Genomic DNA, 25,588 nt, shown 5'->3' with positions numbered 1-25,588 from the left:
TGGAGCTCAACAAAATAAAGTCTGTCACTGTTTCCATCTAATTCCCATGAAGTGATGGGACTGGGTGCCATGATCTTAGTTTTCTGAATGTTGAGTTTTAAGCCAACTTTTCTACTCTCCTCTTTCACTTGCATCAAAAGGCTCTTTAGTTCTTCTTCACTTTCTGCCATAAGGGTGGTGTCATCTGCATATCTGAGGTTATTGATATTTCTCCCGGCAATCTTGATTCCAGCTTGTGCTTCATCCAGCCCAGCGTTTCTCATGATGTACTCTGCATAGAAGTTAAATAAGCAGGGTGACAATATACAGCTTTGATGTTCTCCTTTTCCTATTTGGAATCAGTCTGTTGTTCCATCTCCAGTTCTAACTGTTGCTTCCTGACCTGCATACAGGTTTCTCAAGAGGCAGGTCAGGTGGTCTGGTATTCCCATCTCTTCAAGAATTTTCCACAGTTTGTGGTGATCCACACTGCTAAAGGCTTTGGCATAGTCAATAAACCAGAAATAGATGTTTTTCTGGAACTCTCTTGCTTTCTCGATGATCCAACAGATGTTGGCAATTTGATCTCTGGTTCCTCTGCATTTTCTAAATCCAGCTTGAACATCTGGAAGTTCTCAGTTCATGTACTGTTGAAGTCTCGCTTAGAGAATTTTCAGCATTACTCTACTAGCATGTGAGGTGAGTACAATTGTGTGGTAGCTTGAGCATTCTTTGGCATTGCCGTTCTTTGGGGTCGGAATGAAAACTGACTTTTTCCAGTCCTGTGGCCACTCCTAAGTTTTCCAAATTTGCTGGTATATTGAGTGCAGCACTTTCATAGCATCATCTTTTAGGATTTGAAACAGCTCAACTGGAATTCCATCACCTCCACTAGCTGTGTTCGTAGTGATGCTTCCTAAGGCCCACTGACTTTGCTTTCCAGGATGTCTGGCTCTAGCTGACTGATCACACCATCGTGATTATCTGGATTGTGAAGATCTTTTTTGTATAGTTCTTCTGTGTATTCTTGCCACCTCTTCGTAATGTCTTCTGCTTCTGTTAGGTCCATACCATTTCTGTCCTTTACTGTGCCCGTCTTTACATGAAATATTCCCTTGGTGTCTCTAATTTTCTTGAAGAGATCTCTAGCCTTTCCCATTCTATTGTTTTCCTCTATTTCTTTGCACTGATCACTGAGGAAGACTTTCTTATCTCTCCTTGCTTTTCTTTGGAACTCTGCATTCAAATGGATGTATCTTTCCTTTTTTCCTTTGCCTTTTGCTTCTCTTCTTTTCACAGCTACTTGTAAGGCCTCCTCAGACAATTTTGCCTTTTTGCATTTCTTTTTCTTGGGGATGGTCTTGATCCCTGCCTCCTGTACAATGTCATGAACCTCCATCCATACTTCTTTAGGCACTCTGTCTATCAGATCTAGTCCCTTGAATCTACTTCTCACTTCCACTGTATAATAGTAAGGGATTTCATTAAGGAGAAGAATGGGGCAGAGCAAGTGAGATGAGAGCACAGTGGAGGAAGAGGGAACCAGCCTCTTAAGAACAGCAGCTGGATGGTGAAGGTGGGGCCTTTAACTATATAAATGGTTGTTTTCAATGAAAGAACAAAAATATAACTTTTTTACTTAAAAGGCCCACATTTCATGCAGTTGGCCTAGAAACCATCATAATGCATTAATGTTGGTTAATCAATGTAATCCTACTAAAGTCACACAATGGCTTGAATCGGCACTCTCTTAAGGTAGCTGGTAAACTAAAGGAAACGTGTCTGGCACAAGGTATATTCAGTTACAGGAAAAGAGCAAAACCTAGACTTGTCATCTATTGGAACATATAATTCAGATTTTTAAGGGAAAAGAGATCAACCAGCATTGCTTTTACAGAAGTGCAGATTCAATAATGCCTTTGTTCTCCTTAGAGTTTTAGAGGTCAGTGCTTCTGCACTTTGGGGACACCACTGCTTACAAATCTTCTGGCCTCACTCTCAGGCTTGGCAGAGGCTCTGAAAGAGGATGACTCTACCAGCTCCAGGTGTGCCCACCTGATTGCATTCTCTCAGCTGTGCCAAGAGCCATCTCCTTCCTGGCAAGATTTGTGTTTAGCCTCCCCGACTGTTTGCATGTTCTGTCGTCAGTCACTCAATAAACCCAGCATCTCCTGTAATCAAAGCACTGCTAGACTCTTCAGCCACAGTGCTGAACAAGTGTCTAAGAACAAAGAGAAGTCACTGGGGACTTCCCTGGTGATACAGTGGATAGGAATCCACCTGCCAAGGCAGGGGACACGGGTTCAATCCCCAGTCTGGGAAGATTCCACATGCTGTGAGCAACTAAGCCCATGAACCTACTGAGTGAGGCCTTGTGCAGCAATTACTGAAGCCCATGTGCCTCGAGCCTGTGCTCTGAATGAGTGAAGCCGCCACAGTGAGGAGACCATGCACTGGCATCTAAGCCTGTATGCAGCAACATAGACCTAGCTCAACCAAAAAAAATTAATAAATAAAAGAATAAATACATTAAAAAAAAAAAAGAATTCATTGAAGGATTTAAAATAGGGAACAATGTGATCCATTTTTTTTTTTTTTGAAAAAGATCACTCTGGAATATTGAAGTGCTGCATGGAGAAAAAAATTGAAAAGTGACAAGATAGTTGTGGGAAGCTCAGCCAGGAAACAGTTTCATTTCAACAAGTCGCTCTTGAGTTCTGTGCCCTCTGTAAACAATCCAAAATCAGTTGTGATGATGGAGGGTTGTGAGAAGGAAAGGATTTGAGCTCAGCTTTCAAAGGAACGCAGGCTTCAAATAAATGAGGAGAAGTGATGATGTTTGCTGTGACAGCGAGGAGTAAGAATGTATTCAGAGATCGGACAAAAGAGATTTTTAGCATTATCTTAATTTTACAGGAGAAGAAATTGAGCTTCAGATGCCAAGTAAGGTACACAAACATGGGTTACAGAAGTAATATCTCGGTCCAAGTTGACTGATTCCACAGATCTGGATTGGGATCTGGGCTTGAATCTTTTCAGAAGGCTCTTCAAACGATTCTGATGATCAGTCGGGGCTGAGAATGACTTGTGAGGACTGAAAGAAGAAGGGGATGAGCCTGGGACACCCACACCGAGGAAAAGGTGAGTGAGCATCATGGAAGAAGGAAGGAGCCTCAGAGGCAGGGACCTGAGGACTATGGGAGGCTGTAAAATGCAGGGAAAAACTCAAAGAGGAGGGTTTATACAAGGAAATGGAAATCCAAGAAAACAATAACAGACAAATATTTGGAAGTTATCAATGGTCTCAGAAAAAAACACTGGAGGAAGAGAAGAATGAGTTGAGGGCGTATGAGCAGCATTGAAGAATTGTCGGCTGACGTAACAGAGCCAAGAGACTGCTCTGATTTTGAGACCAGAAGTCCAGTCAAAGACAATGACAGGATTTCCTCGCATACTTTGAAAATTTAACTTTCTTGAAATCAGGATGTGTTTTATGATAGTTGTTTACAGATGTAGTGACTCTCTTTCTGACCCCAAGTTAATCTGTTATTGAATCAATGGTGTGCTATTCAATTTATTGCATCTAAAACTGTCATTGTTATTTGAATAAAGCTCCCCTAGCAGTCGTGATCTTCAGGGTAGGTGGGGGAAAGTCAAGATTTTGAGCCTCATTTGCAAGTGTAAATGCAAGAGATCTGGGTTCGGATCCCTCGGTTGGGAAGATTCCCTGGAGAAGGGAAAAGCTACCCACTCCAGTATTCTGGCCTGGAGAATTCCATGGACTGTATAGTCCATGGGGTCACAAAGAGTCGACTGGACACCTCTGAGTGACTTTCACTACTACTAATAAAGACAGGTAAAAACATACTTCAGCAAACTTGAGATGAAGGTCTGCTACATGACAAGTTCGCAAAATTTAAAAAGTAATAAGCAGGGCCCTTGTGCCCAAGTCACTCACAAACTTTCAGGATAGATAGATGGAAAAAGAAGATTACAGTACAACATCCACTGATGGAGAATGATCATAACAACCAAGTGTGGGTTGACTTTATTCTTTTCCCTTCTGAAATAAAGGAAACATTCTTTTGTTTCAAATACATAAGTTTCTCTAGACAGGAGACCTGATGATTAACTCATTTTTATGTGGTCTCTTCTTCTCGCAGCTGGGTGTTTTCCAATATATACAAACAGTAAGTCTAATTTCAATAAGAAGAATGAAAAGCACAGATAGGAAGTGGGAGAATAGTTTACAGTCAAATGAAGAGTCAGTTTATAAGAGAATGTACTGCAAATAGTGAATCAGCGGGACTTTTTGTTTGGAGAAGTGAAATCTGTAAAAGTTACACGTTACTGAAAATTGTAGAGCGTAGCAGTATCCTGCTTTCTTTTCCTTACCTTTAACATAGAGTTTGACATATACGGGTACTCAATACTTGGTGAATCAGATATAAAAGACGAAATCCCTGTTCTTATTGTGCTCAGAATGGCACAGATTGATACAGCTCAAGCCGGAAAAACTGGAGGACTTTTGGTCATGAGGACTTCCTGAGTGAGATGAAATTTAAGCTGCGTTTAGAAGGAGAACATTAGGAAAATCTCTGGTTGCCTCCCTGGGTAAACTTGTTATCCATGCACATGAAAGGCTTGCTGAGATTATGAAATCAACAGACTCATTCACAGGCAAACCTCCATCCAGAGAGGCAGTGCCAACATGACTGTGCCCTTAATGTCACTATGAAGTTGCCTCTTTGCCATTTATTTGCCAAGGTATCATTTGTCTTCGGACTAATGTCTTCACAGTCCTGTGGACAGCCACTGTCAGTAGATGGTGGGATTGCGGGTGTGAGTGTCGAGGATGCTGCAGATTCTGAGGTGAGGGTGACCAAACTAGCTGTCAGTCAAAAAGAGAGGAGCAACGTTAATTTTAAACAGTCAAAATTAACTAGAACATCCCCTAACTTTTCATTTATTTGAGGGTCACAGCTCTTTTCCGTGGGTTGGCTCTCCTGTGTCTGCCTCCCTATAATCAAAGGATTTGTTTGTCAGCTCCCATTCTCAGAAGGTGCCCAGCATGGCATAGTTGAAAAAGTGCTGAAATGAGAATCAAGAAAAGCTGGCTTCACCAGGAATTTATCCTCCTACAGGAAAAAAATGAAGGTGGTTTAGCTGGAAAGGAGTCCAAAAGTGTTTGCAGTGATGCAAAGTCAGAAATAGCCTAATATATCCCCCAAATGAGGGATTGCAAGCAGTGGTGAAGTGGAATCTATAGTGATTGAGAGATGTAGTACATATATACAATGAAATATTACTCAGGCATAAAAAATGAAACAATGCCATTTACAGCAACATGGATGGACCTAGGGAGTGTCACATTGATTGAAATAAGCCATAGAAAGACAAATAGCACATGATACCACTTATATGTGGAATCTAGAAAAATTATACAAATGAACTCATATACAAAGCAGCAATAGACTCACAGACATAGAAAATAAACTTATAATTACCAAAGCGGGTAGGGGGAATAAATTAGGAGTTTGGGAATAATGCACACATGCTACTATATATAAAATAGATAAACAACAAGAAAATTCTCTAAAGCACAGGGAAGTTTACTGAATATTTTGTAGCAACTTTTAAGGGAAGTTAATATAAAAAAGAATATATATATTCTTATATATATATATGCATGCATTTGTGTGTATATATATATGTGTGTGTGTGTATATATGTGTATATATATATTTTTAAAACTATGCTATACTCCCAAAACTAACACGATACTGTAAATCAACTACACCTCAATAATAAATTAATTAATTAAATATCTTTAAAAACAAATAATTACAGTTCATAGAGGGCAAAGGGGGGATTCTGAAGACACTTCCCACATTTGAGTCCCCATTTTAACACCTGGAAGCTGTGGCACCTGTGACAAGTTATTTAAACTCTTGATGCCTCAGATTTCCAATCTGTAATATGATTATAACATAGTCTACTCCTCTGGAGTAGATGTTTTATACAGATGTGTTGTTACACATACAGCACTTAGAACGGTACTTGGTACATATAGTAAATGCTCAGTAAACAGTGTGACCATATATTTTATCACCTAAAATAGGACACTTTTGAAAGTAAAACAGGAAGCTAATGGAATTAGGTCACCTGGACAACAGACTAACCTAAAGGTATCCTGAGCAAATCAGGGCATCCTGTTAATAAACATTCTCAATTTGTTAAATGAAATACATTGAAATAAATAAATTTAAATAAATCTATTAAAATTCTTATTACATTGTTAGGAAAAACAATGAGTATAGAGATTCAGTATGGGAGAGAAATTTCACACTATTTCACATTATATTTCATACTATAGTTAATCTCACAAAAGTAGAACAGAAAGTCCAAGAGACAGAAAAGAAGAAAGTAAAAAAGAAGAAAGAAAGAAAGAAATTAAAATTAAATTAGTCTAATGTCTAATAGACCTCAAAAGGGATCAGAGAAAACAGAAGAAAGAAAATTAATAATGTAAGAAAATTTCTCAGAAGGGAATGCATGCATTTCCAGATTGAAAGGCTCTATCAAAGAAAAATGACAACAACTGTATTAAGACATGTCACTGTGAAACTTCACTTCTGGGATAAAGACAATTGCCAAGCCTTCCAGAGGGAGACTAGGACATGTACAAAGGATCCAGAATCAATAAGCCATCACACTTCTTGCCAGGGATCCTAGGCTCTCGAAGACACTGGTCAATGACTGCTCTGTCTGCTAGAAAGTGACTGGACTGTCAACCTGGAATTCTATACCCCGTTCAACTATCAAGTGGGAAGGTAGAAAAGAGACATTTTCACACATGTATGTACTCCCAAAATGCGTTGTTTCCTAAGAAGCAACTGGAGAATATCATCTAGCAAGATAATAAGGGAAAACCCAGAATAAAGAAAGGAGTATGATCAAAGAAACAAGAGACCCAACAAAGGTGACAGGCAAAGAGGATTCTCAAGATGGTAAAAGAGAAGACCAGGAAAATGGACGTGCAGGAGCCCAGAGGAGGAGCAGGGCAAGTGGGGGCTCCCCAGGGAGCACTTACTGTATACAAATATTGAGTGAAGCCCTGAAGAAGCAAATGAGCTGAGAGTGGGTGATTTTGGAGAAGGCAATGCTGGGACAGGGAGCAGAGAGAGATGGGAGTATTGTTCATTATAAACATTTTAGTACTACTTATTTATTATTTATTCATTTTATTGAAGTATAGCTGATTTAAAACATCATGTAAGTTGCAGGTGTACAATAATTAACTAGGCTGTGTTCATTCTTAGTTGCAGTATGCAGGATCTTTCACTGCAGCTCAAAGACTTTTCTAATTGTAACTTGCGGGCTCTAGGGCATGCAGGTTCAGTAGTTGTGACAGGGAGTCTTACTTGCCGTGCAGCATGTGGGATCTTACTTCCCCAACCAGGGATCAAACCTGCATCTGCTGAATTGGAAGGTAGATTCTTAACCGGTGAATTTCAGGGAAGTCCCACAATATTGTGATTCACTTTAGTACTATTTATCTCTATTATGCATATGTACCTAAATGATCCCATTCAAATGGAAAAAAATTAACATCACATTATGTGCAATGTACAGCATATTATTTGATAAAAATGAAAGTGAATTGTAAAGTGAGAGAAATAGAAACTCAGTTGAGTTTTAGTAGCTAGGGTTCTTAAGTTGAAAAAATTTCTAAAACTAGGACTTTCAGTACTAAAGAAATATGCACTGACCTGAATAAACAGGGCTTTCTGTTTATTCACAAAGGTAGAAGGTGTGCCTGTATTTGGCATGAATTAAGGGGTGTGTAGAAAATTGCCTGTTTTCTTTCATAATGAAATACTGCCAAAGCCAGTTGTTAAACTAGCACAGACTTAATGACAGCCACTATTTAAAAATATATTGGTACATAAATACTTGCTTTTCTCTTAGAGTTGTTTTCCTCAAAACATCCGTAAATCTTGACAACTTTCTATTTTAAGGCTGTCGGTGACTGGCACTTTGGAGGGATTCCTGTGAGCATTAAGGAGCAAAGTGCTGCAATTTTTAAAATTTTTGTTTTATTGAAGTATAATTGACTTACAATGTTGTGTTAATTTCTACTGTACAGCAAAGTGACTCAGTTCAATTCAGTTCAGTTCAGTTCAGTCACTCAGTCATGTCCGACTCTTTGCGACCCCATGAATCACAGCACGCCAGGCCTCCCTGTCCATCACCAACTCCTGGAGCTTACTCAAACTCATGTCCATCGAGTCAGTGATGCCATCCAGCCAACTCATCTTCTGTCGTCCCCTTCTCCTCCTGCCCCCACCCCCTCCCAGCATCAGGGTCTTTTCCAATGAGTCAACTCTTCGCATGAAAAAGTGACTCAGTTATATTTAAATATATATAATATTTGTATATTCTTTTCCATTCTTGTTTATTGCAAAATATTGAATATTGCTCCCTGTGCTATACAGTAGGCCTTGTTGTTTATCCATCCTTTTAAAAAAAACATTTCCTTGGCCCTGCCAGGTCTTAGTTCCAGCACCCAGGATCCCTGATCTTCATTGTAGCATGTGGGATCTTCAGTTGCAGCATGCAAACTCTGAGTTGTGGCTTGTGGGATCTAGGACCCTGACCAGGGGTCAAACCCAGCCCCTCTGCACTGGAAGCCTGGAGTCTTAGCCCCTGGACCACCAGAGCAGTCCCCTATCCATTCCTTATATAATAGTTTATATCTGCTAATCCAAATCTAACCCTTCCCCACCCGTTTTCCCCCTTGGAAACCACAAGTCTGTTCTCTATGTCTGTGAGCCTGTTTCTGTTTTGTAAGTAAGTTCAGCTGTATCATATATTCAAGTCTACATATAAATGATATCACATGGTATTTGTCATTCTCTCTCTGGCTTACTTAGTATGATCATCTCTAGGCCCATCCATGTTGCTGCAGGTAGCATTATTTCATTCTTTTTAATAGTTGAGTAATATTTCATTGTATTCTTTTGAGGTTATCCACACTCATTCTTATTTTTGTTACTTAAAAACTGCATCTGTACTTCTTCCTCTGGACCCACCCACTCCCAGCCTCCTCCCCTGAGATTTCTCTCCAGCAGGGTGGTGCAAGGGGAGGCCTCTCAGGACGCTCCGGTGCAGTAGAAACAGCTCAGAGCCCCATGCTGGTCCCACTGTGGGACCACACAGATGGTGGATGCCCATTTATTCACTCAGTAAATATCCAGCTGCTGACCTCATGCCAGGCACTGGAGATTCAAGAGTGAACAAGATAGACATCATTCCTGCCTTCCTTATATTCTATCAGGAAAGACAGGACAGACACAGCCTAATGTAAGGCCGATCATTTCACTGTAGGACCTGTTGTAAGGGTGTGCACAGGCTGCACATAAATGTTTCTTGTTGGATGAGAGGCTGTTATTCATCCTGGGATGGAGCACTTAGAGCAGAAGAATATGATACAGCTGTGTTGGAAAGGACAGTTAGTGGAAGAGAGAGTGCTGTTGTTCTTAAGAAGAAACCTTACTGGGCAATCACTATGTCCAGGTGGAGAAAATTCAGTCCGTGTCAGAAGAGGACCCTTCACTGCAAATTACTCTCTGTGGAAGTCCGAAGTGTGTGCAAAAGAGGCACTTCTGACTTGCTGACCTGTTTTCTTCCCTTTCTCAGCGTTACATACATCAGAACAGTGGCTCTTAGGACTTGTTTCAGGAGACCAGTGTCACCGAAAGGGCAGCTGCTGATCCTAAAGTAATAGCTTATGGTGTTCAAATCCAAGCATGGCCTGCAATCCAATACAGATGTTAGGCAAAGACAAAGACAGTTGATGTGCTGAAAAGAATACAGAAAAAAAAGGGGCAAGGTGTGTTAGTGTTTTGACTGTTTCATTTTGCTATAATCAATTCAAGATGTTTTTTAACTTTTTATTCTATATGGGGATATAGCCAATTAACAGTCTTGTGACATTTTAGGTGAACAACAAATGCACTCAGTCATACATATACATGTATCCATTCTCCCCCCAATTCCTCTCCTATCATGGCTGCTGCATAACATTGAGCAGAGTTCCACATTCTATATAGTAGGTTTTGTTGGTTATCCATTTGAAATACAGCAGAGTGTATATGTCCATCTCGAACTCCCTAACTATCCCTTCCCTCATCCCTCCCACTGGCAAATATGCCCCAACTGTGGTCATTTCAAACATCCTGTTATTACTGTGTTTATTGAGAGAAAGGAACTTCAGTCCTTGTCCTCTTTGAAGAAAGAATTTGACAAAGAGACCAAGCCTGCAAAGTAGGTCCAGCATTTATTAGAAGTACAGCAAATGTGGGAAAACACACGGGTAAATTCTCAGAGTAAGGTGTACCATATAGGGGTAGCTTAGGTTGTTAGCTCATTATTGACCAGGGGATTTTTGCAGAAACTAATGCCTGTGGCTGGCGACTTTTCCTTTGGCTGGCCAAAAATTATTTCACTAACACTTCATGGGTTGTTACATCCAATAGTTACACCTGACACACCTGTAAAGTCTTCTAATTTTCATGAAATGTTGCCTTCAACCCACTCTCTGTAGAAGCAAAGTTGCATCCTCTAGCACCATGTGTTTAATGCTCACTTTCAGTACCAGAATCAATCACCAAAGTCTTTTGTCTTTTTGTTTGCCCAATATTAATATTCACATAGTATGAATCAGAACTAAATTCTCAAGCACTATCACTTCTGAGACATTGTGTTGCTCGGACAATCAGAGAAAGTACCTGCATAAAATTCACTGAAAAATTCTTCACTCAAAATTTCACCATGCATTATTTTAAAAAACTTTACACTTATAATATACACAAAGCTGGAACAAAAACCTATCCGCAAAATGTGAATTATAACAACAATCTTGTGCATGCATGTGGGTTCAGTCATGTCCGACTCTTTGCGACCCCATAGACTGTAGACCGCCAGGCTCCTCTGTCCATGGGATTTTTAAGGCAAGAATACTGCAGTGGGTCACCACTTCCTCCTTCAGGGAATCTTCCTGACCCAGGGATTGAATCTGTGTCGCTTGTGTTTCCTGTGTTGGCAGATGAATTCTTACCTGTGGTTGTGTAATGAAACACCATACATACACGTATATAAGTTGTATAATGAAACTTTGATCAATTTTAAACCCTAATGACTTCACATGGTGATATTAACTGTGTTACTATCTAAAAAATGTATTGATACGTCTCAGATAAATGATGTATAATTATGGGGTTAATCTTCTGGGGTTTCCTCCCCTACATTTGTGTCACCTGTAATTCCCTATCTGGGCTTCTGCCAGTCGCCTTTTGAATCTTTTCCATGAGCACCCAAGTGAAACCCACAGTGGTCAAAACCACGATGCCTTTTAGCAGCTGAGAAGTTGGGTAGATGGCTCTCAGAAGGACATCAGATCTCATTGTTCTATAAGCTTTTCCACCTCCCCCCAAAGCCCCCCAATAAAATGGTCTGATTCCCCCTCCCAAAAAAACTCACGATGCTAATGATACGGTTACTAGAGGACAACTTGAGGCCTCTTCTGCACATGTGCTGGGCTGGGAAATCCCTTCCATCACAAAAATGAGGGAGCTGTAGTAGGCAGCTTTGTCTTTCATCCAATCAGGATGTGCCGTTCCCATTGGTAGTTTATCTCAAAGGACCAGAATGAAACCTGCCGGTTAACCAGAGGCCCCTCTACCTCCCACCTCATTAGCAATATCTGTAGAAGTGGTTTGTGACTGCCGAGTTATCTCAGTCGTGTCCTACTCTTTGTGACCCTATTGACTGTAGCCCACCAGGCTTCTCTGCCCATGGGATTCTCCAAGTGAGAATACTGGAGTGGGTTGCCATGCCCTCCTTCAGGGGATCTTCCTGAACCAGGGATGGAACCCGCATCTCTTTTGTCTCCTGCATTGACAGTCAGGTTCTTTATCACTAGTGCCACCTGGGAAGCCCTAGAAGTGGTTTACAGAAGACCAGTAATATCATTTAGGGGACTTCCTTGGTGGTCCAGTGGCTAAGACTCCATGCTCCCAATGCCGGGCCCCAGGTTCGATCCCTGGTCAGGGAACTAGATTCCACATGCTGCAACTAAAGAGTTTGCATGCTGCAACTAAAAATCCAGCATGCAGCAATGAAGATCCTACTTGTTTCAGCTAAGATCCAGTGCAACCAAATAAATAAGTTAATTTAAAAAATGTCTTTAATATCATTTCTATCTACATGACCAGATGAATAAACACCCCGTCCATTTTATATGCACCATTTACCATCCTCTGTGCTTTTCGCTATCTTTCCCTTGTTCTTTTAAACCTGCTCATAATTTTCAGGTTTTCTGATGCTTACAGAGTTGGGCGAAATTCCTCCATCTTGTGAACATAGATGCTCTCAAACCTCAGTTTCAAGGGCAAAAGGGGAAATGGTAATATTGAACTCATAGGGTTGTCTTGAGGATGGTGTGTGTGTAAGGAACCAGCATGGATCTGATACACAGGAGAATGGCTTCCTTCCCTGTTTTGTGAAAGTGTCAAGATAACTGTAGGATGAGGCACATTCTTAAATATTTCTATTCATTCTTACCACTATCACATCAAAATAGATTAGTTCCAATCTTACTCTTTTCCATAAAATTTTGTCTAAGGGCACTGAACTCTTCGGAGACACATTATTTGCTTTCTGCTTTAAAAAACACAAACTTACTAAAAATTTTTCCTTTAAAACATTTTTTGCCTTCTATCTTCCTGATAGTAGTCAAACCACTTTAAACATTATGAGTTTGGAAAGGCATCAGCTTTTAGTGGTTTTGAATTTATCATCTGGTACATCATTTCTCATCAGTGTTATCAAGTTCCATGATTGAAGTGTTTCCCCAAACATTCAGTAATGGGGCAGAAAGGTGTACTGCTCAGATGGGATATTTGAAGACTACGAAATAAAAATCCAAGTGTCCCTGTAGCTAGGATGTTTTGAAGTTAATAGTCAGAAGGAAAGGTTTTGTTCAGCATTGTATTCGCATTTTTCTTGAAATTCACTTTATCCCAAATTAAATGGTCCCATTGATATTTGAAGAAGAAGAAATACCCTTTTCTGACCACTTTGGTTTATAGTCTTTAATTGGACCACATGTTTATTGAATCAGTAAATCAATAAATCATTTTGGAGCACTGTCCTTTCTATCAAGCAGCTTCTAGTGTAGAGGGGGAAATAGACACATCTCTAATACTAACACACAGCCAGATGAGTGATACAGCCACGCTGGGTATTATCCGTTTAACAGGGGTGAGGAGAAGAGGTGGATGGGACAGGGGAAACATTCTGTAGAGGAGTCTGAAAAAGTGAGATTAGATAGCAAAGGATGAGCAGGGATGCAGGGAAGGAGTGTTTCATCAAGAAGAGCAGGCATCAAAGCCCGGCTTCAAATGGTGCAGTGAGTGTTGCAGTGCTGCTAGATCCTAACATCCAGGGACAGGTGAGACCAGAGGAGTTAGGAGTCAGACCAGGACCAGTTCATGCTTGCATTCTGGCCTTTAGAGCATCCCCAAGAAGAGATTTACATTTTACCCATTCATCCTTCTACACAATACCCAGAGTGATGAAGTAAGGTTTACATTTCGAGCAGAGGGTGGGCATAGGGGGAATCAGCGGAGACAGGGGGACAGCCAGGCATCTATGAGAGGAGGATGGTGATTAAGGGGAACAAGAGGGAAAGACGGTTCCAGGATTATCACGGAGTGCAGATTTGGCAGAACTTAAGTATCGGATGTGGGGGGTGAACATAATGATGGAAGCAGTGGCAGCTTTCAATTTCCAGTTTGTGTGACTAATTGGATGGATAGTGGACTGACTGAGACCACTGCTATATTTAGCTTCCAAAATGCTATCATGAGATGGACTTCACACATCCAGATGAACTACCTTGGAGCATACGACCATACATTTGGCAAAAAAAACCTTTCTTTTCTAGCCTCTGCAGCAAAATAGAAAGATGGCAGAGTTTAAACAGAACAGAGCTGTTGTTTTCTGTCTAGCAGCCTAAAGGCTAACTCATTAAAATTCAAAGAAGAATTACATGGTGGGCGGCAGAACAAATGTTTTCTTCCCTGAGCAGAACTAAGGGACAGTTCCTCTGAGAATCTAAGCCGCTCTTTGCAGCTGTTCGGCAAGACATGATTCAGGCGTCACCTCCTCCTCGAAAGCCGCCACGACACAAACCAGCCCTTTCTCTGGCTTAGACACATATGGTGACAAGAAAAACAGGAAAGCAGCGCTGGTGTCACACTTGGCTTGACTTTGAAAACACGTGCATCTCTTACCTACAAGGTGCGTGCGTGCATGCTAAGTCACTTCAGTCACGACAGTCATGTCACTTTGCGACCCCATGGACTGTAGCCCACCAGACTCCTCTGTCCTTGAGATTCTCCAGGCAAGAACACTGGAGTGGATTGCCATTTCCTACTCCAGTAGATCTTCATGACCCAGGGATCAAACCCACGTCTCTTGGGTCTCTTGCATCGGCAGGTGGGTCCTTTACTACTGGCGCCACCTGGAAATCCCCCATCTACAAGGTATATACCTTATTATCTTATTTCTTATTTATAAAATAAATTAATTTATATATAAAATGGGGAAAAAAAACTAAATATGTACCCAGTTGATAGTTAAACCCAAGGAAAGAAACACTCCCAGGGGCTCCTTTATTTTAATTTTTGATTTTAATTAGTTTATTTTTGGCTGTGCTGGATCTTTGCCACTGTGCGTGGGCTTTCTCTGGTTGTGGCCAGCAGGGGCTACTCTCTAGTTTCAGTGCAAGGGCTTCTCACTGATGTGACTTCTCTCGTCTCAGAGCAAGGGCTCTAGGTGCACAGGCTTCAGTAGTTGTAGCACATGGGCTCAGTAGCTGGGATGCATGGCCTTAGCTGTTCCACAGCATGTGGAATCTTCCCAGACCAGGGATCGAACCCTGCTCACATTAGCAGGCAGATTCTTAATCACTGGACCACCAGCAAAGTCCTTCCCAGGGATTTTAAAGCATGGTTATTTGAGTACAAATCTGAGGACAAAATGAACTGCAAAAAGCTTGGCAGGTGTGTTAGCTGTGTGACCCTGATTTTGTTGTGGGTGTGCTGTGGGTAAAAGTGAGCGGGCAATAATGCGGTGTTCTTAGTCAGTTGTTCCTGCTATGGTTGAGACCAGGATTCATGGAGTGGGAAAGAGGAAATGCAGATATTAAGATAAAACAAACCCTGAGTTTGACTGGAAGATGTCTTTGTACATGTGTGTATGATTATGTGTGTGTGCATACGTACTTTTTCTTAGTTCCACTCACTATGAAGGCCTGAACATGGGAACCAGCCAGGAGTAGTGAGCTCCTCTGGTGAATGAATGGTCTCTACCATTCAAACACTAAGTACTGGAAACCACCAAAAGGAACTGGAGCTTCTTGGATCTGGAGAAGGAAATGGAAAAATGAGCCTGGCACCTCATGCTGCGCCAGACAAGGAAGTGCTCTGGGACCCGTGCAGTCCTGAGAACTGGGGCCAGGCGCTGAGACAGGCTGGGACCTGGACCCCGTGCTGCAGGGCCTGTGCCAGGACACACCTCTCCCCAAGGTACAATATATGGAGAAACTATATGGGACTAAAGTAACAGTGTGCATGTGCACTTGTGGCAAATTCTGGACCAAAAGGTACAAAGACTAAGAGACTCAACTTCCATTTCTGAGGAGCCAGGAGCAAAAACTGGGTGTCGGGAGCAAAAGCAGGGTCCTGTGCATGCCCCTTGTACATAATGCCACTTAAGGGGTGGGTAAACCACCTAAGCCACCCCTCCACCTCGACCCCTGGACAGACCCCTACTGTCACCCCACATAAGGAAAGAGCTTGATGCCCGTCTCCCCACCCACTGTGAGCCAGCAAGGGAATCTGTTACTTGTTCCTGCTGCTGCAATAGAGGCCTCAATAAAGCCTTGCCTGAAATTCTTGTCTGGCCTCTAATCAATTTCTATTGATTGGGGAAGTCCAAGATCCCTAGTCTGTATTATCTTGAAGAGCCTCCCTTGGCCGAAAATGCAGCAGTTTGAGGGAAAGGTAATAACCACAATGGATTACTATCCATCACACTTTCATACACACAGATGTGAACATTCATGAGTTCAAAGTGTCACTGAGAAAACCACAACAAACTGATCACACTGGAGGATTTCAGTGAAGCAACTTATTATTTTGAAAATGAGTAAATAGAAAGAATCAAATATTAATTCTGCCTTTCCAACAAAACTACAAACCAAAGAGAAGATGAAGCAACTTTAAAAAACACAAAAGAATCTAGCTAATATATGAAGAAGGAACAATAGAATTAGGATATATCACCACTTTGCAAACTCAAATTAATGAATCTAGGCATTGATCATAAGTGCCTGCCAAGGCCACAAAAAGATAAATAATCTGATTTTATGTACCTCTTGAAGGAAGGGTTCACATGAAAAGTTATTATGGGTTGAAATTGCTCACCCCTAAAATTTCCATGTTGGAATCCTAACCCCCAGTACCTCAGAATGTGACTTTGAAGAGAGAGATGTCAAAGAGGTGATTAAGCTACAATAAAGTCATTGGGTTAGCCCCTGATCCAATCTGACTGGTGTCTCTATAAGCAGGAGATGTGAACACAGACAGACCCAGAGGAAAGGTCTTGGGAAGATACAGGGAGAAGACGGCCATCTACACACCTAGAAGGGCAGCCTCAGGAGAAACCAGCCCTGCCGTCTCCCGGATCTTGGACATCCAGCCCTACAATGGTGAACAGAATATTTCTGCTGTTCAGCCACCCATCTGTGGCACTGGGTGATGGCAGCTCTAACAAATCAGTGCACTAGTCTTGCCCCAAAGTCCAGCCTTAGATCAAGCCTGTAAATCCAACCAACAACGGAAGGGGAATAAGATGACAGCAGAAAATATTAAATGACCATATGAAGATGTCAGGTGTAGGAAATTTCATAGGACAAATGGAAATTTTTATAGAAACAAAATGTGTTTATTCAACAAATAGTGAGGAGAAGTACGAGGAGGAGGAGGAGAAAAGAGATGAAAGAGAACCTATGAATTAAAGAAAATATACAGAACTTCAGCAATTGCAGGTGTGAAACTTATTTGGATTCTGTTTCTATAACAAATGGGCTGTTAAAAAATTATAACATTGAGGAGACAACCAGAATTTTCAATGCTGAACATTTTTTGAAATTATTAAGACCTTAGGAGAAATAATGGCATTGTGATTATGTTAAGAAAAAGTTTTTACATCTTTCAGAGTTGCTGTCTTGGTTGAGGGGGTGGAGGATTAATTGGAAGAATTGAGGTTTAATACAATTAGCTATAAATTGATGAGTGTTTGAAGGTGGTGAAGGGTACTTGGGAATCTTTGAACTATTTGGTCTAATTGTATGTATCCTTAAGTTCCAAAGTAACTAAAGCAAAATTATATCAAATTTATCCTTAGTTAATGAAGGTCAGGCTTCACCATCTGGATATATAAACTTGTCCAAAACTAAATTGCACCAATACTGTTATAGCCTCCCAAGCAGCCTTCCCCAGGAAGGCTGCCAAGCAGCAGAAGTACATGTTGCTGCCTTTTCTTCCCCTTGTGGTTTTCTGATTCTGACACAAACAAGCATCACCCAGGAAGTACCAGCCTGGAGAGATGCCTTGCGCTGCTGAAACAGGCAGGACTTCCTGGGTGTCCTACAGAAAATCGTCCATACCTGCAGCAACATCAGGGATCCCATCCAGCATTCCTCACAGGTGACCCTAGAATGGCCTAACACGCTGCTTTGCTGAAAGGTTTTGGATGGCTGCCTCTAAGGCTGTGAGCACGAGTGATGGTCACTTTATATAAATTATTTAAAATACTGAACGAAAATGAATAAACACCTCTGAGTAGGTCCACATCATGGACAAACACTTGGCAACAGGAACCTTGTGGAGTGTGTTGTTCGGCACAAGAAGACAACATGCTTGATTTTGATTGTGTGGCCCGTGTGCCTGGAAACCCAGCTGGCACCCATAACGACAGCCAGCCACGTGCTGGTGACATCACTGTGGCAAAGACAGAATTTTTCACATTCTGGAGCTTGGAGAAGACAATCTGGCAAAATAATGAAAAAATGTTTGTCCACTTAGGGTCATGAGAGACCTCTCTTGTTCCAATTAATTCTTTACTCCAGCTTAGTGGTAGAATATTTAACACGCCTTTGGGGGTAAAGTACTTGTGTTTCCTATGGAATAAAAGCAGTAAGTCAAACCAAAATAACCAGAATTTGAGGTTGGAAGCATATGGTGTGTATAATTTTACAGAATTGCACAAGACTTACATGCTCTTTTTCCTGAAGAGAGCCCAAGAGAGTGGATTTTTTTTTTCCTACCTAAAGGAAAACAAATATTCTTACATTTAGTTATCTCTTTCTGTCTTTTAAAAATAGTATTCAAGCAATGTTCCTATGTCTGAAATTATGCTGGCAATCTGGGGACACACCTCTTGTGTTCTCCCCAACATTTCTTTGGGAAGCAATTTCATTTTCATCCTTGAGACAGTATATTTCATGCTAATGTGAATCTCATAGTCTTGTTTATAAATGTAAGTAATCCTAGCTACTTTGCAAAATAATTTGTGCCTGGGAGAGAGGGGACATGTATATACCTGTGGCTTATTCATGTTGATGTATGGCAAAGGCCAAGACGATACTGTAAAGCAATTATGCTCCAGTTAAAACATAATAATTTAAAAAAGAATAAAAGATTTAAACAGGCTAAAAATATATCTTATACATTTCATCATGCTTGAATATTAACACTAGAAGTTTATTGTAGTCAAATAACCTCTTAGTAGCCATTGACAGGTATGGTGGTAAATAAGCAACTGTATATTTGTGCACTGATGTTTTGGTGTGTATCCGTCTTGCATAGACTGTTAGCCTTCTGTGTGGGACATTGTTGTACACATACTAATGTCTGTTCAAAAAGCTTGGGCTCAGACTCTTGTTTGAAGATAGGACCAATCGTCCAGGTGGCATTTGCATCTGTAAGGCTGTCCGTCACCTCACATCATCCTGATCACTCAGTTACATTTAACCTTGGACTTTTATTGTAAACTGGTTAAGTTGCTACTCAGGGGTAGAAGCTTGATTTTCCCAGCATCTTGAAGGCAGACTATTAAATGAGTAAACTTGGCACATGTCTTCTAGACAAGTCTTTTTAAGCAGCTCTGGGTATGAATTACTAAGAATTTGCTTTTTAAATAAGTCTCTCTTTCCACTCAACAAGAATCTCCTGGGCAACAACCAACCTAGGATAAATTCCATTTGCATTAAAAGTTTTCTCTATTAAGAATTGCTAAATATAGCCATGCACTCTCTTTGTTTGTCCAAATATGAAACATCAAGATAATTTCATGTTTTTCAATCATCTCCATGACAGCTGTTGATCCAGGTTCAAGTAAGTGTTACCCCAGAGGATTAAGACAGCTTTTCCTGAAAGCAAGACACAACATCCTCATGTATGATTCTCTAGGGCCTCACATATGATTCTCTAGGACTTCATGTGTGATTCTATTGGACTTCATGTATGATTCCGTAGGGCAGAGAGACAAGGATGGTCAATGGGTAAGAAATAAGTTCCGACAGCTAACTGATGACATAGCTAACATTGAGCTGCAGCCCCCCGGTCTCCCAAGGTCTGCCTCCGTAGTATCACCCCTTCAAGATAACTTCTCCTGGCAAGATCCAGGGGATTTCCGCTCTATATGACCTCTTCCAACTGTAGACCCTGCAGGACATTGTTGTCTGTCTCTGAAGTCGTAGGACACATGTGGCCACCTTAGTTGGGAGCAACACTCTCTCTATCAATGCGGAAGGGCAGTTTAGAAGAGCAAAACACAATTTTAAGCATCTTTAAAGCTCTAATTGTAATTCCTTGGCAGATTCTGACTTTGTGCTGTGCTATGCTTAGTTACTCAGTCATGTCTGACTCGTTGCAACCCCCATGGACTGTAGCCCACCAGACTCCTCTGTCCATGGGATTCTCCAGGCAACTCAACTCCAGGAGTGAGTTGCCATTCACTTCTCCAGGGGATCACCCAAGGATCAAACCCAGATCTTCCACCTTGCAGGCAGATTCTTTACCGTCTGATCCATCAGGGCCATTCGAGATCTTTAAATCACTGGGGTCTTGTTTTCCTGCAAATGTCCTATGGAAAGACTGTTCTCCAAGAAGAGATCCTGCTGAACGGTTTCTAAATGTTTCTCAAAAATTTCCATGTGCCACCAACGGCTTTTGAGTACTTCCAGAAATGGAAAGGTGCAGAAATCAATGACCCTGCAAGAAAGTACACAATTAAGCAAACTAGCTTGCTGGGAAAACAGGTAGTCATGCTTTTAAGCCACTGTACATATACGGCCTAGGCCTCTACATGGGCTAGAAATGCACAGAGCTACATCACTTTATGATGCTACAAGGAAAATGCTAAGCCTGACAGGGAAGTTTCCACATCTTTCTGTATTAAAATTCAAGTGAATAACTGTCTCCCGGGTATATATGAGGCAACCAGATTGACTCACCAGGACTTAAACAGCCATTTATTTCCTTAACTTTGGAATGGAAAAGACCATCAGTTTACCACTTATTAAAACTATTTTTATTCAACCAGAGGGAACCCAGAAGATGTCCAAACAGTAGAAAAAGCTTTGCTCCTGGACAAGACTGATGCCCAGTGGTCAGTCTCCAGAAGAACCGGCTGCTTTGATCAATTTAAGTCAACATATTAGTTCAAGCTGGTTATTTGGCCAACAGACTGAGAATTCATTGAACTGTTGGATCATGAATCAAAGTGACTGCCTGGGAGTCTCCTGTGGGCCCAACTCAGACAAAAGGGCGGGAACCCAGGAGCCTAAGCAGAGCACCGTCCTCACAGGGCCCCTCTTCAGCCACCCAGAGTGTTTATTCTGGCACAAGTGTCAACATGAAAGTTCAGTTTGTCCCATTGGTTCTAGACAGTTATATAAGCAAGTCCCAGGCAGTCATTTTTTAACCCAGTACTGGAATCTATTTTATCTTCATGCCCCATTTCTCTCCTGTCCAGCCTGCTAGGAAATTTTTGATCATTCCACATATAATCAACAGTTTTTAAGGAGAATGTAGACATCTTTTATTATTAAAAATATTACATACTCACAGTTTTTAAAAAGTCAAAATAACACAAGAGCATGTGAACTTGAATCCCACCCTCCATCCATGCAGTCATAGGCTTCCCGGCTGGAGGTGGCGACAGAATATTTTTTGGTACCTTGTTCAGTTCAGTCGCTCAATCATGTCTGACTCTCTGTGACCCCCATGGACTGCAACATGCCAGGCTTCCCTGTCCATCACCAACTGCCAGAGCTTGCTCAAACTCATGTCCATTGAGTCTGTCATGCCAGCTTGCTCAAACTCATGTCCAGTGAGTCGGTCATGTCATCCAACCATCTTATCCTCTGTCATCCTCTTCTCCTCCTGCCTTCAATCTTTCCCAGCATCAGGGTATTTTTCAATGAGTCAGTTCTTCCTATCAGGTGGCCAAAGTATTGCAGCTTAAGCTTCAGCATCAGTCCTTCCAATGAATATTCAGGACTGATTTCCTTTAGGATGGACTGGTTGGATCTCCTTGCAGTCCAAGGGACTCTCAAGAGTCTTCTCCAACACCACAGTTCAAAAGCATCAATTCTTCGGCGCTCAGCTTTCTTTATAGTCCAACTCTCACATCCGTACATGACTGCTGGAAAAAATAGCTTTGACTAGACGGACCTTTGTTGGCAAAGTAACGTCTCTGTCTTTTAATATGCTGTCTAGGTTGGTCAGAACTTTCCTTTCAAGGAGTAAGCGACTTTTAATTTCTTGGCTGAAACCACCATCTGCAGTGATTTTGGAGTCCAAAAAAATAATGTCAGCCACTGTTTCCACTGTTTCCCCATCTATTTGCCATGAAGTGATGGGACTGAATGTCATGATATTAGTTTTCTAAATGTTGAGCTTTAAGCCAACTTTTTCACTCTCTTCTTTCACATTCATCAAGAGGCCCTTTAGTAGTTCTTCACTCTCTGCCATAAGGGTGGTGTCATCTGCATATCTGAGGTTATTGGTATTCTCCCGGCAATCTTGATTCCAGCTTGTGCTTCTTCCAGCCCAGCGTTTCTCATGATGTACTCTGCATAGAAGTTAAATAAGCAGGGTGACAATATATAGCCTTGATATACTCCTTTTCCTATTTGGAACCAGTTTGTCGTTCCATGTCCAGTTCTAACTGTTGCTTCCTGACCTGCATACAGGTTTCTCAAGAGGCAGGTCAGGTGGTCTGGTATTCCCATCTCTGTAAGAATTTTCCACAGTTTATGGTGATCCACATAGTCAAAGGCTTTGGCATAATCAATAAAGCAGAAATAGATGTTTTTTTGAACTCTCTTGCTTTTTTGATGATCTAGCAGATATTGGTAATTTGATCTCTGGTTCCTCTGCCTTTTTAAAATCCAGCTTGAACATCTGGAAGTTCACGGTTAAAAGCCTGTTAAAGCCTCACTTGAAGAATTTTGAGCATTACTTTGCTAGTGTGTGAGATGAGTGCCATTGTGTGGTAGTTTGAACATTCTTTGGCATTGCCTTTCTTTGGGATTGGAATGAAAACGAACCTTTTCCAGTCCTGTGGCCACTGCTGAGTTTTCCAAATTTGCTGGCATGTTGAATGCATCACTTTAACAGCATCATCTTTTAGGATTTGAAATAGCTCAGCTGGAATTCCATCACCTCCACTAGCTTTGTTCACAGTGATGCTACAAGGAAAATGCTAAGACCCACTTGACTTCACATACCAGAATGTCTGGCTCTAGTTGAGTGATCACACCCTTGTGATTATCTGGGTCATGAAGATCTTTTTGTGTAGTTCTTCTGTGTATTCTTGCCACCTCTTCTTAATATCTTCTGCTTCTGTTAGGTCCATACCATTTCTGTCCTTTATTGAGCCCATGTTTGCATGAAATATTCCCTTGGTATCTCTAATTTTCTTGAAGAGATCTCTAGTGTTTCCCATTCTATTGTTTTCCTCTATTTCTTTGCAAGGATCACTTAGGAAGTTTTTTTTTTTGTTTTTTTTTGTTTTTTTTTTTTTTTTTTATCTCTCCTTGCTATTCTTTGGATCTCTGAATTCTAATGGATCTATCTTTCCTTTTCTCCTTTGCCTTCCACTTCTCTTCTTTTATCAACAAATAATTTGGAAGGCCTCCTCAGACAGCCATTTGGCCTTTTTACCTTGATAGCAGCAAGCAAACTGGACTGGAAATGTAGTCTATGCCAGGAACTCTGCTGGATGCTGAAGACACAAAAAGTAGGACAGGGTTCCTTCCCTTCAGGAAGTCAAGTAGACGTGAACAGTGTTGAACGTCAGATAGCCAATCAGGAATGCTCCATAGGAGAAGTAGCACAGCTGCCTTTTTTTTTTTAAGGCTGGGTGGGGAATCAATGGGCTTCCCCAATGACTCAGCAGTAAAGAATCTGACTGCAATGGGGGAGTCCCAGGAGATACACGTTCAATCCCTGGGTTGAATGAAGGAATGGAAACTTGCCGTGATAATCCCATGTATTTAGAAGCTTGGCGGGCTACAGTCCATGGGGCCTCAAAGAGTTGAACATAACTGAATCGACTTAGCACACACACATGGGTAATCAACAGAAGAGCATGGAGTTGGAGCCAGGGAAGGAATTCCAGCCAGAAGGAATTACATAAGCAAAGGCTGGGAGGGGTGAAACTTCCTGGTGCACCCAGGGATGAGAGCTTGTCTCATGTGGCTAGGGCACAGGGCATTGGTTTGGGCTGAGGTGGGAGGTGAAACTGGGTTGCAGTACAGGGGCCACTGGTGCAATATTTCAAATTCCAGGTGAAAGATTTTATGCTTAATTCTGTAGGTGACAATGTATTGTTTTAAATTTTTAAGTAAGGAAGTGATATCATTAGGCCTAACACAGAGTTAGAAAGAATACAAGGTATGTAATAGCTGTAGAAAACTGTTTGCTGAGTGGGTGGAGCAGAGGAGAGAGCCCAAAGGAAGGAAGACAGGTTAAGTAAACTTGGAATAATCACAATGATGGGAGCCAGAGTGAGATATGGGGATGGTGAGACAGTTTAGAGAAAGATTCTGTGAGGCTTGGCAACCAAGTAAATGTGGGTGGATGGGGGCGATGTGAAAGTCCTGGGCAATTCTGATGTGCCTTATTTGGGTGTCTGTGGGTATGCTTATGTCACTGACTGAAAAAGGGAATGCAGGAAGGAGAAGGTATTTAGGGGAAGAGAGAAAACAGAGAGATGAGAAGATGAGTTGAGAGACAACATCCTATAATAATAATATAAAAGGCCAACATTTTATTGAATTCTTACTATTGAATTTTTGTAAGTATTAACTCACTTCGTCCTTACAAAGAGTAGATGTTTTAATGTTATCCCCATTTTACAGATGAGGTAATTCTGTACATTTAGAATCAGAAAACTCTGAGTTCAAATCCCAGCTCTACTGTTTTTTTTAACTGTTTGATCTTGGATAAATACTTAGTCTAACCTCAGATGTAAAAGGCAAGAAATGATATTTATCACTGGAGTATAACAAAAATGAGAGAGAGGTAATACATATCAAACAACTAGCACAGTACCCGGAACCTCATATGTCTCAATACATGCATAAATTATCATTATTATAATAAGATTCCTGGTACCATGTTCAGTGAGAAGTTGGGAATTTGCACTTAGATTTTTCGAGCTGAAGGTAAATAATGTGCACATGAGTATATTGATGTTGGTTGGCTCATCAGATATAAAGGCTATTTCCTAGTTTGGTGCTTGGTGTTCATGTACCGGGAAGACGAGAACCAGAATGGAATCCTGGTGAATACCAGTGATAAAGGAGCAAAAAGAATAAAAGATTTTTCCAGAAGAAAGGTAGATGAAGTAATATGAGAAGTAAGAGGAGAAGCATAAAGAGAAGAGCTTTGAAAGCCCAGTAAGAAGTCAGAAGGAAGACAGTGTCAACAATCACAAATGCTTCTGGGAAGATAGCAGATGCACAGGAGGCTGCTGTCAACTGGGGGTCACAACCATCATGAAGAAATAGCAGCCACACAAAACAGACTGCAGGATTTGGAGTGGGGGCAAATGAAGAAGTGGAAACGGAAGGCACAGACAGTTTTTCTTTAAATAGTGAGCCTCCATTTCATTTTAAAATAATTCAGTTTGGAAAGCGCTTCAGGAATGGTGCAGTAAGGACCTCCAAAAATATATTTCCTCCATGAAAGAAAAGTAGTGGCAAAAAATCATCAAGATCGCATTTTTAAAAACATTGGAAATGAATAAGCAAATAACTCATGGAACACGTATTTAAGAAACATGGTTAAATCTTAGAAAGAAACATGATGGTTGTGGCATTTTAAATTTTAGTTGATTGCTCTATTACCATTCTCTCTTTCCAGCTTCAAAGTATCCTTGAAAAAACCAATAGCCTCCCAAC

The 25,588-nt window shown here is 41.1% G+C and overlaps 1 protein-coding gene across 1 annotated transcript in view; it reads left to right on the top strand.

Annotated features, from left to right (window-relative positions):
* SPMIP2 (sperm microtubule inner protein 2) overlaps window positions 1-25,588 on the top strand; it is a 105,301-nt gene that overhangs the window by 66,170 nt on the left and 13,543 nt on the right. The window lies entirely within an intron of this gene.

This window comes from Muntiacus reevesi, chromosome 13 (genome assembly GCF_963930625.1).
Source record: "Muntiacus reevesi chromosome 13, mMunRee1.1, whole genome shotgun sequence".
In the NCBI taxonomy this organism is placed as follows: domain Eukaryota; kingdom Metazoa; phylum Chordata; class Mammalia; order Artiodactyla; family Cervidae; genus Muntiacus; species Muntiacus reevesi.
The sequence above is the reverse complement of the archived record's forward strand: the minus strand, read 5'-3'. Positions and strand labels throughout refer to the sequence as shown.